This window comes from Osmia bicornis, chromosome 13 (genome assembly GCF_907164935.1).
Source record: "Osmia bicornis bicornis chromosome 13, iOsmBic2.1, whole genome shotgun sequence".
NCBI classification, from domain to species: Eukaryota; Metazoa; Arthropoda; class Insecta; order Hymenoptera; family Megachilidae; genus Osmia; species Osmia bicornis.
Genome location: NC_060228.1, coordinates 4,985,671 through 5,003,093, shown reverse-complemented (window position 1 = coordinate 5,003,093; position 17,423 = coordinate 4,985,671). Strand labels below are relative to the sequence as shown.

General features: G+C 36.9%; 1 protein-coding gene across 8 annotated transcripts in view; it reads right to left on the bottom strand.

Moving 5' to 3' along the window:
- Positions 1–17,423, bottom strand: part of LOC114877023 (protein eva-1 homolog C) — a 223,931-nt gene that overhangs the window by 62,361 nt on the left and 144,147 nt on the right. The window contains exon 1 of one of the 8 annotated variants that reach the window (XM_046288529.1): positions 3,936–10,725. The exons of the other annotated variants lie outside the window; for them this stretch is intronic. The gene's annotated coding sequence lies outside the window, so the exon portion shown is untranslated. Of the gene's footprint in view, positions 1–3,935; positions 10,726–17,423 lie in introns of those variants that run through there. 8 annotated transcript variants of the gene reach the window in all.

Genomic DNA, 17,423 nt, shown 5'->3' with positions numbered 1-17,423 from the left:
TTTAATGTCAGTTTAACGATAGTGTAATTAAACACGTTGACAACCGAGTAAGGTGTTACAACTGAAATTATTTTTCACAAAACACGTCAGCTGAATTTTTATTTTTATTTCAGCGCGCTGACAGCAGCTCGTGTCAAATAAATATTTTAATTTAAGCGAACTTATAATGAACGGCTTGTTATAATAATAACAAAAATCAGAATACATTTGTTATTTGCAGTTTATTTTTATAATGAATTTTAATTAGATATGCAAACCTGGAGATCACGAAATTGTGGATGCTGTTTTTGTTTCAGAATGAAATCCGATGAATTGCATCGTAACGGAAACCGGAAGACGTGTCGTTCGACTTGCTTACGAGGCGAACTGTACGAACTCAACCAGCCTTTCATTGGAACAACCGAAATCTGGAAACGAAGCCAACTTTTCTCAACTCGATGGCCCGGCACCGGATCGTCAATCTCTTTTCTGGAGTTAAAGCTACTCTTTTGTCTTTGGCATTCGAAAATGCAGCTTGTAATTGGCTTCTGAATAAACGGCAGTATATAGAAAAAAGTTATAATTGCAATTATTCGAAATACCATTGAACCAATTTTCCAATTTCAACTCTCTTGCAGGTATTGACAACGACTAATTGAACAAATTATAATACATAGTACTCGATATTAATTATAAAATAGTAAACGACTGCTATTTGTTGATAGCATATTTAAATAGCGACTGAAATATGAAACGAAGGTAGGTATTATGGTGTAAATAAATCCAACTTTTTGTTCTAAAATTGGGTGAATCGTTTCGCGGTTGCAATTGATTTTCTCGCAAGTTTATAATCACAGAATGTCATTCATTTGGCGGTCGATTTCAATTTACCTGAAGTTAATTTATTAAATGGTATACCAGAATTTCTGTGAAACGCAGAACAGAGGTCGTAAAATTTCGTATTGTCACCGTACTGTTGTCGAAATATTTCAATACATCGTGAATTTAAATACGAAATGGATACTTGTTTGTTGCCTTTATTTAAGAGGTTTGCGCTTATACTCTCTTTTTTTATATATACGGGAGAGAAATCTAGATTGTTAGCAGAAGATATATAGAGTGGATAGTTAATGGGTTTCGCGTTTCGCAAAAGGTTCTGCAAAATATATTAAAATAAATTGCTACCGTTAGAAGGAACGATCATGTCGTTCCATTAGCTAGATTATCTGAATCGTCCACTTGGCCAGGGAAATAGAAAAGTTAACTTCCGTTCTAACTCGTTACAGTGCACGGGTTCAACGCGACCCAAGAACGAGACACAGAAAGTTTCACTACAAACGTTTTCAATTACATTCTCTACCTCACTTTACAGTATAGTTAATACCAATAAAGTAAGTAATTAATTGTTCCTTACCGCTGAGAAATGTATAAATTATTAGAATTGCTTAATTATTCAAATTACCACAGTTTGATTATTCTTTAATTAACCAGGTATTTCAAAAAATAAATATTTCTTTCACTGAAATTTGTCAGATTTTCGATGCTTTGAAATGCAACCTAATAAAATACAATCAAACAGAAATTCAATAGATACAATCAGGATATTTCACAAACTTTAGCCGTACATCCCGTTGCTCGCTGATAATTCAGATAAACGTGTCTGATGGAACAAAAGCAACGACGTCGTTCTGGTGTCTGAAACGGAAACAGGACACCGATCAACTTTATTGTTGATTCACTGCTCGCAATATACCCGTTTCCACTCTGTACATCATTTCAACCCTCCGCAGGTAGTTTCTACTTTTCCATCCCCCTCTGGTGACCAAGCTTCGAGCTTAAGCCCGAATTAACACGGTTCGAACGATCCCTCAACTTTCCCGCTAAGTTTCAATATTTCCCGAATATTAATGGAAAGTTTCGAACGCGATATTCGCTCGGCTAGATTCTTTCTTCGCCCCGGTAGAAGAGACAGCGTTCGCGGTTTTACTTCTCTTTTATCTCTTTTAGCAATATCACCGCTTGTCTCGCGAACTCGGTGCTTGGCTGCGGAATAAAATTGCTGGCCGAGTGATATTGCTGTCGAAAAGGGCAACTGTCTCGCGGAAATGTTGAATTATATTTCGCCGCCTCTGCTCGAAACGAGAAAACCCAATCAATGTTCGTATGACAGTTTATGAGCGTTTCTATTAAGAATTATACAATGGATTTATTATAAAATTAATTGTATTAGTGATCGTGAAAAGAAAAATTAAGAAATGCCCAAATCAATGAAATACTGTTTCAACATGTTAGCAAATAATTGAAGTATCATTACACCCTTTCGGCGAATCTCGACAGCTTAAATTGTAATTAGTACTGGAACTATAATGTAACTCTACTTAAGTACCTATACCACGTTTAAACCGTAACCAACAATGAAATTCAACGTTGACAGTCGTCTCACCGAGAATCGTTCGAAATCACGAAAATATGATTGTAGTTGGTAGCAAGAGTTTCATGCGTCGAACAGATTTTCGGCTGTGTGCCAAGGAAACTTCGACGAATTTCTTCCTCTTCCGAGCGAAAAGTACAGCGCAAGCTGTGCTTTCCAATTCGTCGTAGGAATACGAGCGAACGAGGGAACGGATTCAGCCGCGAAGTGGATTATATGTTATAGCGATCGGCTAGAATTCAGAAGAATTAGAGCTTTAACCGCTTTAGTGAAAGTAATACTAGAGAAGAAACGAACACTGTTGAATGTTATAGTACATACCATAGAATTTGTAATGAGATACATAAGAAAGAGAAGGAGATATTTACGAAAAACATTTTTTTTCGTCAGTGCACTAAAACAAACGTTTTTCGTCAGTGCACTAATAACAAAGTTATACACTAATAACAAAAATATTGGACGTGGTGCGCTAATTACGCATGGATTTGCTAGTAATGATTGCAATTAAACGATCAGTAGAAATTAGTGTTACAACGTATCACTTAAAAGACCTGTGCAGTTATTAATTGCCCCTTGGCGTTGATGAAGACATTGATTTGAGTGCAAACAATAGTCTCGAATATGTAAAAATGTTAGCAGATTGTGAGGTTTCAATCTTTCATTTTCTACTCTTCGTCCGACACGATTTAATTATGTAAAAGTATTGCAAAATTGTATTTATGATACATCAAATTGAAGCTTCAAATCTGTTGGTTATTCAAAGCTTTCATTCATAGTCTTGTTATAAAATTGTTAGCTGTTAGATACAGCGAACAATAGATTGAAGTTTATGCATTGTTCCTTTACAAATTCCGGTCAGGATATTCTGTAATGAGGGATACTAGTAATTTAATACAGTATTTAAAAATATAGCCAATAGCGTATACAATAGCGTTAGTTTGCGGATTTTTGATTAGAGCCTGTTCGTACATTCAGTAGTTAGTTTGAAATAAATCAGACATCCATCGATTAAAATATAAATATCGAAGAATTGATAACTGATTATCGAAAATGTTAAGGATTTAATAGATTTGGATTCGTCACACTCCACAGTATGTACTTGTTGGAGCCATGCAACGCAGATGCTACTTTCCAGTAGTACAACTCAATAATTTCTATTCTTCGGGTAACGCGCATTCATCACTATTAATCATTCGCCGCTATTGAACGTATTGAATTGAAATCACAATCCCCGTTAATTATTATCTCACTGCATTCTGCTTTTCGATCATCGATATTGTGTAGGGGATAACGCGAAAGCATCGTTTCCTGCAATAACGTTATCGTTTCATTACAAAACAAAGAGGCGCTTCAAAGGGTCATGGAAAAATCGCGAGAAATTTTCTCCATGATGAAAATCAATGGAAATTACGAACACGTAATAATATTAGAGAAGATGAAAAATCTGTGAAGTGTAAAAAATGGTGTAATGTCATTAGTATAATAAAATGGTGCCAATATAAAAGATGTTAAATTCAAAATTTACCTAATTTAACAACTGTATTCAATTATTTCAACTGCACTCGGCCAGGTGCTAATACTTTTTAACTGCTGATTCTTCTTCACCACTCTCACAGAACCTTTCGAAAGCTGGTCGTTCTGAACGTGGCGGAAAAATGGCAAACGTAAGGAATAAAGTGACTGAAAAACGGCGTATGCGGGTCGAGAGCGTTCTACGAAGCGAAAACATTTTACAGCGGCACGTCGAGAGACGTTTTACAGTGACAGGAACTCTTAGCTTGCGACGCGTTTCTTCTCGCGAAGAGGCCGGAAGTGGCTCTCACCATGCAGCTCCTCGTCATCCTTGCCGATCGATTTTCTCTCGTTTGAAAAATATCGTGAATTGACGGAGCTATGCCCGAGTACCAGTTCCAAATGTTCATTGTACTTGCCAGCAGCGACGAAACGTTAAAAAGATTTATCGTGGTCAAAAGAAAACCTCTTCAACCGCTATGGAACTCGTGATGCTTCTTTCCAATTACGTATTTTAAGAAAAAAAGGGATTCTGTTTCATTTTCTAAAGATTTCAAATATAAAATAATGCCGGATAACTAACAATGAATCCCTTCTTTTATTAAGTCTACCCTTCACCACGCTATGATATCAATATCTCTTCTATTCAATCTCAACCCCATGTTCGCCATCCCCTTTTTCCGCTGTCATCCCTTCGAGCTCAAAGAGCGAAACAACTTGACGCGTCAAGACTTTGTCGTTCGTTCACCTCTAACCTCATAGACTTTTCTCGCCATATCCCTAAAGCCCTGACAGCGAGCGAAAGAAAAAGGAAATTGCTCCAACAAATAGAGCCGTACATTAATTCGAAGGTAAAACAAAGCGAATAGCACGGAGTGGAGATGAAGATCGCAAATACGTAGAGCGCAGGGATCGCGTAAAGCCGGCTGCTCTGCACGTTCCTTAATTCCTTATCAAGCAGTAAGTGGAACTGATTAAACAGATTTTGTCGTCTGTCGCGGACGTTCAGACCCGCCGAGGGAATTAAGTTGAATTACATTTGTAGCAGTAGCCCCTGTCACCTGGAAAGGTTGCTCGTCGAAAGAAGGAAGAGAAAGATGGAACGGTGTTACGAGTGAAAGAAGCTTCACCCTCCCGAGGGAGATTAATTAAATTGTTTTTAAAGCAGCCCATTTGTGCGGACGCCCCTATGAATATTAACGCTAATTAATTAGTCGGACGAATTGGGAGAGCGCCAGTCTGTTGGCTCTGCCAGGGATTCTACATATTGAATTGGATGGTTTCTCTTTTTTTCTCTTGTTTCAGAAAACAATAGGTTACAGAGAGAATTGAAGTTGGAAATTTTGAATATATATTAAACGAAGCGTGTGCATCAGATGAAGTGCACATTAAAATAAGAGGAGGATAACAGTTTTGACTGTTACACAAAATTGAAATTAGTATTCATAAGAGATTAGATTTTACTCAAATTTGTAGGTTTAAGCACCGATTACATATAGTAACAAAGAAGTACACGTTTGAAAATGGATCGAGCTCCTAGACGAAACTTTGCTATGCCTGTAGAAGGGTATCACAAAGTTTGTATTAAAATTTTTTAATAAAGTTGAAAGCTCTTAAGTATAACAACCATGTCTCGTACCAAGAGGATCGCGACTGAAGTAGACTTAGAACAGATTGCATAAAGAAGCCCAGAAAATATTTCGAATAATAACTTTTTCTATTTTTAACCATTTCAAAGACATAGCTTATTCCAGACAGGCTATACTTAAAAAGAGATGAGCGAAAATTATCAGGAAGCATCATCGCCGCCCACGTGGCGGACTCACGCGAATCAATCATTCCCGAAACCTTCCAAGACCCGTAATTACACGAATCAAGATAAAAACTCATCGCGATATCGTCGAATTTAATCGGTCATTATCCATTCGTTAATAATATCGTACCTTTCGATGAATACCCGCGTTACACTCGCCATTAAACCTCTCCGCGTAATTGCACCGTTTCGGTGCGGCCAGAATTCCGCTTAAACGCTCAACGAAATACCCGCAAGCGTGCCAGCGTTTGTTCCGTCACGCGAATAATACGAAAGTGTGCGTTTTCGGGAACGTTTTCCAGGCGTGGATGAGCTCCTCTCGCGATGCGCCGTTTACAAGATTAAACGTGTTCCCGAATAATCTTAACCCAAGTCTTTTACTGAACGTTATAGGCGAGAGGAGCCCATATACCCGTTGAATAATATTAGCAAACTCTGTGGGTACCGGTTACCCGGACGTCTCTGTTGGTTCTCGAATAACTGCCGGATCCTGGTGGCCGGAATTTCTAAATGGCTGAGGAGAAAGAGGTGACGATACTGTCGGTTTTAACCGAGAACCGCGTAACTTTCAAAGGGTGGCTGAGTGTTTTGATAATTAAGGAGAAGGATAATTGCAATTTACTTGGCGAGCTGGGAAAATTTCACAGCTGTTTTCAAATGAATTATAAATAAATTATAAGTAAAACAGCTACCAAATAATTTATACTGAATATTTTTACGTCACCGAACAATCTTTCGATCGATCGATAGTACACGTCACACATGTCAGATACTATTCACTCAGCCATGAAAATCGTAATCCTGAATTGGAACAACCTTCTAAGCAATTCCGCTTTGTTGATCGTCGAAGCGATTTTCTCGAGCGACGATTCCCGCGACAAATGAATAATCTATCGTAAGCTATTACACGGGAACGCAATTACATTCAGCTCGAGAGATAGGTGCCGTTTGTCTCTTTCAACGAAACAGAAACACGGAACCCATCTTAGGCGAAGCGAGAAAATGCTCGCGAGACGAGGCCGGATCACACGCTCCGAATTGTTTTAAATCGTTCGATGCAAGGCGTATGGACATTTTCGCTCGAAAGAGGTCGGTTTTAGAATGGAATCCGTAGCGAACCCGTGAACCGAGAACACGGCTCTTGACTTAGCTAAGAAAACAAAGGGTGTCGGAACAGCTGCGAGATTTATGAAAGACGAGCGAACGGGGTGAACGACGCGGATCGTCGTTTTAAGAACGATTTGTTTTTACAGCGATGAAAAATTGCGCGACTGATTCGAGCAACGAGCACTGCAGAGACGGATAGATCGACCAGCTTCCTGTACGCGTTGTTTCGACTAAGAGTCGCTTCCAGTTTGTTAGAGGAACGAATGAATAGGAAAGAGGACGATGGAAATTTGACAAATAATTGTGGCAAGCATAAAAAGGGATAGTCGTTGCAGGATGTTTCATACAATTTTATATCTTTTATTTTTTGTATGAGAGTTCTTTGAACGCGAGGACAAAGAAGAGAATGTAATAATATGAATTTTTCAGGAAGCTTTAAAAATACACACATTCTTTTTTATACCGTGTTCAATTATTGTCACCGAATAAAATAGTTGCGCGTGGGTGTAGACAAATGGACGGAGGAAGTAATATTGTTGGTAAATTTAATTCTGTTCAACGATGAAAATATGAAAAAATTTCAGGAGATCCCAAAACATTTACCCGAAATCTTATGAATTACAATATCAAATGTCCTGCATAATTTTCGACTGAAAAATGAAATGAAATATATTTTTATTGCTCACGCGGAATCGCATAGATTTCCTGTTCTTTATAACCCGTGCATTATTTTACATATCACTGAATGTCAAAAGGAGAGTAAGAATGGGTGAATAAATATACTATATCGGAATTCAATGTGTGTTCGTTGGTTTGGTTGAAGAAAAACGAGAAACGCTATCATAAGTCATGGCGTAGATGAAACTTTGGAAATCGTCCAGGAAGAGGCATGCACACACCCGCATCCCCGCACATACGATTCTGGGATAAGGAATAATAATGCGATAAGGGAAACGAGCATCGCGGTGGAACGATTTTTCATCGAGAGATTAAATGGATTAGGTTTTTCCAAGTGACGCTTCTTAAGGATTTATGTCTCTTTACCGACTTCGTTTCCCGATTCGAACACGATTCACACCTTCGACATCGCTGAATTTATAACCATCCATGTGTCAGTTTTTGTCAATTCAACGACTGTCAATTACTTACTCGAGAAATGTGTTATTTTTATCTGACACGAGATGCAAAGGACCTTGTATGATTAAAAGGCGTTAATAATGGTTTTCCAACAGAGAAGATGCATAGAATTCCGCTAAATATCAGCCTGCCCGCTGTTCGTTACGGCTTTGTGCATATCTCTAAGTGGATCGCAGTAGTGGCCGAGTGTGGGTGGGCAAAGTACGTTGGAAATACGTGTACCAACGGGCAAATTGCTTATTGCGGTGCCGCGGTAATATGTAATTTTCCGCTATGACGGCTCAAACGATCTGTCTGCACCGGCATTATGACTGACACTCAGTGTTGCTTTTGGTTAACGCCAAGGATTTCCCAGTAATTCCGAAGAAAATCTGTCGCTAAATGTTTCTCTTTTACAAGATAGCATTCTATCAAACTATAAACCATCATTTGAACGCGTTAAATAAAATTTTATTACTCTTCAATTAATTTGTAATCTGATGCAGAAATAGAAGGTTTAGAGACAATAAACAAATGGTAAACGGATTAACAAGTAAATCCGCGAATTTCATGCTGAAATATGCAAACTGGTGTAAACATTCGACAGGACAATTCAACTGGAATATCGTCGAATTCCCGTGGAATAATTGAACTGTGTAATCGGCGCGATGCACCGCGTGCAATTAAAGTTCAATGCGTACTGTAATACGCAAAATTCGCTACTGAATTTCTATACGGATGAATCGTTCTGCAGAGAAATGAAATAGCGATCGTCGCGTACGATGGTGTAAAGTTTTAAGTACGCGGATCGTTTTTATGGATTTAAGACGAGAAAGAAAAGAAAAGAGAGACACAGCTGCATAAGCATTAACAGAGTCCCCTTTGTTCCGATCTCTGCTCTCAAGTCGAGAACTCGCCAATTAAGTCTATCAATGAAAGAAACTGGCAGGCTTGCGGTTCATAATGAAGCAGTATATCGTGAAAGTGATGTCTGGACTTTTGTGAATCTTGTATTGATTTTGTTTCAGTATTTCAGTGCAATTACAGCGATCTTATTACCGCATATTGATTAGAAATTTAGTAATTCATTTTGATAAATATTCGAAGATTTAATCAGAAAAGTGTAAGAAATCCTACGAGTAAATAGGTCAGAGCAAATGAAAATTATTCTACATTAGTATGAGTTAGTCTGATACTGTTCAGAATGTTATCATACTCTCAAGAGAATGCACAATGCCTCGAATAACAGAGACTAAGTGAATGTTCTCCTTCGCAAAGGCAAAGGGATGCGTTTACCAACAATTCCTATCTGTCGGAGATGGTTAATCCACGAAAAGGAAATCAGCTACGGTGCACAGAGAGCTGCGATATTACATGAGAAATTTCCATGTGGAATCTCCTCGACGATACGTGAAACGAAGGGCGCAAAGTGCACGCGTGTACCTCAGACGCTCACGTTTCTAAGGGAAACGTAAAGGCACGTATCCATGCTCGTATCGCACTGTATTTCTACATTTCGCGACAGACTAAACTGCCTACGTGTGTCTACCTCGAGGTGCTTATGACACTGTGACAAGAAGATAGTACGCCGCCTGTGGCAAGAAGCAATATTAATTGAAAGCAATTTCTATACTAAGAAACAGAAGTAATAAGCCAGAAAACAAATAGAGAAATTACATAATATAATTTCTCTTTTTCTTTTATATTTCAAGTGCTCATTCAGCAAACAGAATGCAGTAGAAATTTCCAAAAATATTTCATAATCATTCAAGAGCAATTCTCTTGATTTCTCGGGAATAGTGCAACGATTTACCGTACAAAATGCCATGAGTTTTCCGCAAATACCGCCCGATTACAAGGATGGTTGGCATCCATCGAGCTGGTAATCCAAAATTCAGTTCGCGTCGGATCAATTATTCCTAACGAGAAATTATTAGCTACAATTTCCAATTGAGCCATTGATCTCATCGCTTATGAACAACGATAAAAATCCTTCTCTTTCAACTCAAATATTTGAATAAAAAGACGGTCTAGTGTCTTCAAAAAATAGATGCTCGAAAGAGAAAGAAATAATTTATAACGAGCAGACAAGTATTCCGTTCCGAGAAGGAGGAACAAAGTTGAGCTCTTTAAAAATATGAAGTGCCGCGAAACATTATGTAAATATTCGTGGCATAACATGAATACCGGTTGCATAAATGGGTCAAGTGTTCTAAAGGGGTTCAAAGGGTAAAAGAAAGACGAACCATCCCCTGATGGGAAAAAATCGATGGACAGAACCTTAACAAACATTCGAAAAAAAGAGCTTGAGTATTTTTGCACAACTCTGCGGTGTTTTCCGACCCAAACGATAGTTAATTTCAATTTAAAACTTAATTGCGAACAGATCTCTTTGAAAGCACGTTTATCGGAACAAACAACCTAATCTTTCTTGATCGGTGAAAGAAATAAAAACGCGAGGCATGTAAGCATTTGATAGTATTTGTACGTAAAAGGTTTTTGCGGAAGCAAGTGTACGAATGAAAAATGAAGAGAAATGAAAATAACCGTAATTTTCGTCTTCATTCAGAAATATGAACCCATTTTCTTATATAATATCTTATTTCAAAAGGAAGAAAGGATCCTTTTATTTGTAACGTCGCTTTCATTTTCCTGTTCGTTTAACGAGCAGGATAAATAAGAAATTAGAGACAGATTAAGAAACGTGGGTGGAAAAAAATGAGAAATATAGAAGCTGAAAAAAAGTAGAAAACGGAGAAATAATTAGAATACAAAGAAAAGGAGAAAAGCTGCAGGTAAATGAAGTTAATAAAGAAAGAGAAAAGAAAAATGTAAGCAAGTCCTAGAAATAGAGAAAAACCAGAATAGAAATAAACGCAAATAAGGGCAAGAAAGATAAAAAGGAAAAGTTTAAGTAAACAAAGAAAGATAAAGCAATTTCAAAGAAGAAAAGTTTAAAAAAAGATAATGGAAAAGAATCAAGAAACGGGAACGGACCAAAACGATAGTATAAAAGAAAACAGAGGAAAGAAAAGTTAAACACGGAAGGACAGGAAGGGCGTATAAAGAGGCAAAGTGAACAAGAAAAAAAAAAATATTCAAAAAAGAAAGATGAGGAAGATTTCACGCGAGAAACCGAGATGGATATAACGATCTCTTGAAAAAGGCCATTCCTGATGAACTTTATGGCACGAGTGCAATAGAAGCAAACGACCATCGAGTGTTAAGATCGACGTGCATCGAGACGACACCTCGTAACGTATTGAACTCTATCGATCGAATCAGATATCGACAAAGGGATTTCAAGTGCGCTTATCTTGCTTCGGAAATCTACTTGTGAAATTCAGAACGAAATACGAGCTATCAGAAAAATTCCGAGAATTCATTTACATAACAAGAAAAAAGGAATAGTTACTTATTCTAAAGGAATCATTAAATATATATGTATTGTTAATCATTATTTCAAATATTAATAAAGTGGTTTGAGAATATTTTCTTTCGTTTTTTATATTTTACCTATCGAAACCTTTACTTTCTCCACCTTCGAACCCCTCGAAATCGTTGCCCATTTCCGGTCGACAGAGATAATATTGTGCGTCTCTCAAATAACACGAGCAAAATGGATGTTCCTGTATTTCCAATGGCAAACGTTAGTGTTTTCTTTCCACGTGTTTTATTCTCGACTCCTTCTTTTTGAAATTATTATTCCTCCAAATATGATTCAAAAAATATTGGAAACTGCCTCGAGTACAGAAGTTCGTTTCAATTTATTTAGTCTGGATTTTTCGCTAATTGCAAATTCGTTTTTCAACGAGACAAATTCGATGGGTTGCGTGCAAATGCAATTGTAGAGAGATTGAATGATTTAATGTCGAATTAGTAGGAATAGTATTGCGGAGTGGAACGCGAATATCTGTATAAAGGGGTGGAATATGAAAGTAATGAACGAACAAGTTCGCGTTAATAGCGTAGAAGATTGATTTATGGGTCGTTATATTTATCACGCATACTCAGCAAGCGTGTTATCTCGTTAAAAGTATGTCGCTGTTTCTCGTGTCACTAAAGTGATTGATCGTACTATAAAAAGTGTTGAGGTAACTATACTTCAATGAATACAGTTGCCTAACTAAATATTAAGTCTGCACAAAGAACGCTATTATTTTCTGTGAAAAATGAAAGTTCGTCATGAAAATAATTTTCCTTCCTTTCGAGTATTTTTACCATCTTTAAATATAAAAACGTTGAAGATTCTTACAATTCTAAAGAATACAGTAAACTGTCGATTTAAAAGCGTTCTCTGTATCGTGATGGGAAAAAGAGAGTTTGAAAAATTATTTGAATTATATTAAGAGGATGAGATTTATAAATGACACGTTTCATTGAAATAGCTCGACTAAAAAGATTCACTCGTCTTTAATAAGCAGACAGAGATTAAGTGTGCAGCAATTAAGTGGAACTACTGTCAGGAACAAATATAAGAAAGCTCGAGCGAAGAGCTTTCGAGTGCTTTTACGTGTACAAGTGATGTCCCTTGGTGAAACATGTCCTGCTGTAAGAAATGAATTGTCACTTTCATTCCGAATGAAAAGAATCTCGTGACTCCGGGATAAGCTTTTTCCTTGCTCAGAGACTGTACGTCGTACGCTTTCAGCATTCATTTATAATACAACAGCGTTATATTATAATACTAATGCGATTTCTATGTATCTTTGTATCCAATTTAACCGTGGTCTTATTATACAACACGTGAGGAACCTCTATTATCCTCGACTATTTTCGACAATTTTCAAACCGTGTTCAAATTTATTTTTATTTTTGTGCAACGAACAACCAGCAAGGTCCACCGTTACCCCGTGCATCGTTAGCCTAATTGCGCCTCTAATTAATTATTACCAATAAGCGCGACAAGTTTCGGAAAACGTGTTCGAGAGAACGAACACGGTCGAGTATTTATAAAACGTTTAAATTGGACACCAGGCGCGTGTTTGGTTGTTCATGGAACCATACCATACCACGAATTTCGCCCAAAAAGGACTAGCATTTTTGGAGACTTCTCTGTCTCCATGTTGCCCAACGAACGCTTTCGACCACGTGCCTTCATTACTCATACTTGTCTATACTTTTAAATCTTGCACTTGGTCCATACTTTTAAAGTCTGCTCATCTTTTCCGCTTGAATGTGTGTGTGTGTGTGTTTGTGTGACCCCTTTTAGTCGCCTCTTACGACAGGCAGGGGATACCGTGGCCGTATTCTAAGCCCCCCGAGCCACAGGGGGAGTTGTTCATGAAAGAAATTGTAACAGTGGAGAACGAACTTGTCATTTTTGGAACTTTCTAATTGATGATAAAATAAATTTAGAATATTATAAATTATAACAGTGCATTCCTGTAAAACGTTTTCGCAAATTTTAATCGAATCAAATTATTCGAGTAGATACATATTTGTTTAACATCTGCAGAACAAGTTCAAAAAATTCGTAATACCTTCGCCACGCTCAATGGGATAAGAACGATAGAATAAAATTGAAATAATTAATCAATTAAAACTCACGTGCTCGAAGCAGGCTCGGCTCACAGTACACAAACCTCGACCGAAGCGTTTGAAGAACTGGAAACGACTGAGTTCCGGTCGCGCGTCGAGCGCGTGAATTGTAAACATATACTGACGCGGCTCATTGGACGAACAATAGATCGATCTATTATCATGTTTAATCAATACAAATCATTCTATACGAGTTCTATAAAAAATTTTAACTGTTCTGCAGATTTCCGTTTAAATTAACGTTTAATTAACTAAAACATTCTGTACATAATAAAAATTTGTTAGCAAATATTGAATAATTAAAATTGTCAGCAATTTGTACTTCTAATTCATTTTAAATACCAAACTGCTGACACATTCAATGTTGTAACTATAGTTTAAAATAAATAAATTGTGTTTAAAATTCTGAGTAATATTGAAATATTTAAATGAATGAAACATCGATGTCTCTGTTTAAATATAAATTACTTTTTACTTTTGTTGCATCGATCAAATGCATAAGATAAATATTAGTATACCCAGAACTAGTAACTTGAAATATATGCTTCATATTTCATACATGCAAATATGTGTACGTATATAAATCGATCAACTGGGAATTTCAAAATACAGAACACGAATATCTATACATTTCGAAATTATACAAAGCTTTTTGATATGACCTCAACTGCGATACGCCCATTAATCCTTAATTTTACTGTGATATTAAACCACGTATAAATACAGAATAATTTATTTACACTCATTCGTTAGTTGACCCGAAGCAGGCAGATTAATTTTCTCTAAAATTATTTTGAATTTATATAAAAAATTTGAAAGTTCACGAATGCACTCAAAATTAAGGGGTTAAAGATGCTTACTTTATCCTATAACACCGAATTCCTTAAATAATCACGGCCACTGCATCTAAATCATTCACGAAGTGAAAAAGCAGCTTTATCTTCGACTGAGCGAAAAACAAATGAAAATAAAAGCTGGTAAAAATTCGCCTACAGGGCGAACTCGATCGAAATCGTGACTCCGCCCTTTGTTTCCTCGCGATTCATTGCGAGGTTGAAAAAAAGATATTCGTTAAAAATTATTACCAAGGACATTGGCCCTCAGCGACCACTTCTCCTCTTCCATTTTCTATTTTGTTCTTATTTCCAGGCTCCGCCTTTTGCTAATAATTGCCAACCTCGTTATCTGCACACGAGAAACTGCAGGCATCCGTTTCGCACGCGAACAAAACTGGTCCGTCGGTATCTTCTTTGCGCCAGCCGATGCAAAGAGAGGAAGACTAGTCGCGCATCCTCCTGCTAGTTCCACCCTAATAAATGCACCCTCTAATTAAGATTTTACCGATTAAACTTTTCGACTCCGCGCACGAGCGGGTGGATCATGAACCTTGTTTCTTTCGACGTTCATTGAGATTAAGAATGAGATTCTAAAAGAAATTTTTCTTCGTTGAGTTTGCGAGGACATAAGCATATCGTTTCATTGAAACTCTAACTTCAATTGAACAGGCTATGCCAATTAGCAAACTATTATTGCTAGAGAGAGTTTTAATAACTGCAGTTGAAAAATTATTCAAAGTTCCAAGGGATTATTCTACACGATATCCTGTTACTTTATCGACTAATAGTTGCTGAACATTTATCGGTTTCAAACTGATTTTAGATCAGTACGATGAATAATTTAATTTGAGCAAAATAAAGAAAATATTTTACATGGAAATTTCTAATTAATTTCGAACGAAATGTGTTGAAATTTCATTTCTATTCAGCCTTCTACGATTACTTTATCAAAACTTATCTACGTTCGCCTGACAGTGTTCCTTTGGTTCATTGAATTTAAAACAAACCTTCACGAGAGTTTCTCAAACAACAATGTTTTATCAACTGACGCGTCTACCAAATTATAACGAGCGAATTTACACGAACAATGAACTCCAGATCCTCATGAATTTCCCAGCGAGTCAGAATCCGGGTTGAAAACACGGTAGAATTTTATCGTAGTTGTCGCGAATGCAACCCCTCGGAGGAAACAAAGAGGGTGCAAGTGTAATGTCCGAAAAATAGGAATTGCGGTACGAGCGAAACTTTTGCCATATTCGGAATGCAATTTTATATTTCAGAATTTTGATTACTGTACGGTAACTGGGGATTTTAGAATTGGTTTGTTTCGATTCTACAGAGGACGATCCTCATAAAAACAGAATTCATTTTATTTTTAAATTTTTAGATCAACTAGGGTTTGTATTTTTTAAAATTCACAAAAATTTACTTTCTTTTTTCTTTTCCAGGTGTGAAAGCACTAATTCAACACTTATACGATAAAGGTATTGCGAGTCACGAGGCGAGAGGTACAGAAAAAAAGCACCTGTTAAATTAGAGCGTCGGTGGTCCACCGGTCGAAGGATATCCCATCCATTATGCGAGCGTCGCGACGGCACCGTCCCTGCCGCAGTTAATTCTGCCGCTTAACGAGTCGAAATTTGTCCGCGCGATGCGTCGCGATTAAACACGCCGAGCGAAATAGAAAAGTGGGTAGAACGGACAGTTGACGGGGTGAAACAGGGAAAATAGCAGGGCGTAGAAATGAAGGGAGCAATGAGCGTGGAAAAAAGAGGGGTAAAAAAGGTAGCGAAGAGAAAAAGGAATAATGGAAAGTCCAAGATGTGAAAATTTGTAGATTGAATTAGAATGGGGTGGAAAATTTAGATGAATGATAATTTCTCAAATTGAATAAATGTAAAATAGAAGGAAATGAAAATGGAGATACCAAGATAAACTGAAATGTTTTATCTCTTCCACGTTATCTTAACAAAAAAATGAGAAATTGGGTTTTCAACTGAAAAATATAGAAATAATGAAAAGCAGTTATATAACGTTAAAAATAAAAGGTAAAATTACATTTTTACCACTTTGTTTTTAGATGAAAGTAAATAAATTTTTGTACCAGAAGCAAAGTTTATATATTACTGCAAAGTAGGAAGTATACAAAGTAAAATAAAGTAAAGTGAAGTAAAGGTAATCCATCAACTATAGAGAAAATGAATATGGCAATGTTAGAAAACATGTTTAGATATTATATCATCGATAATTTAGTAAATTCACCTTGCAATTTTATCGTCTCTTACATTATTTCAACGATCCATTTCAGTTCTACTTTCATCTCATTCATTAATTTCATAGTTCAATGTTTTATATTATTTGAATTTCATTTTAGTTCAGCAGGGAATTTATCATCTTTCTTATACTATAATTTCAAAGCTGATTTATGATTCCCTTTCTTATATGAATGACCATTTCGCTTAATAATATACATCACAATTTATTGCTATGAATTCATGAATGTTCGTTGTGATTTTTGATTAATAAAAGCCCCATGTGAACAAATAACTCGTGCCCAACAGAACAGAATACAACAATTTTCATTTACAACATGCCAAACGGTTGAAATACGATGGGCAGAACAAAATCATGAAGAGTAAACATAAAAAAGGCATGAAAGCTGGACACGAGCAGCCGTTCACTGACAATTTCCGACATTTTTTAATATCGCGCCTCCGTTCATCGAACCAGAAGCAAATTAACACGATGATATGGAAAACGCGTTAAAGGCAATAAAAAAAAAAATTATTTGCCTCTGGTATAAATCCGGTCAGCGCGATCTTCTCGGTATATCGGTTATTAATTAATTCCAGCTCGTAATTTCAGGTCACAAACCCGTTGTTTCCCGTGGACGAGAAGAAATTTGCGATCGGTTTGCTATTTCGCTTCTCGTGTTTTTTTCCTTTTTTCCAATTCCATCGATAGCTGTTTCCAATTCGAGAAACACCCAGTTCGTCCACGTGCGTGCATTTATCTTTCTGTACATGTGGGCGTTTGTATTCAGAAATACATTGTTTGCCGACAAACTTTTAATAGTAAGCCATTTCAG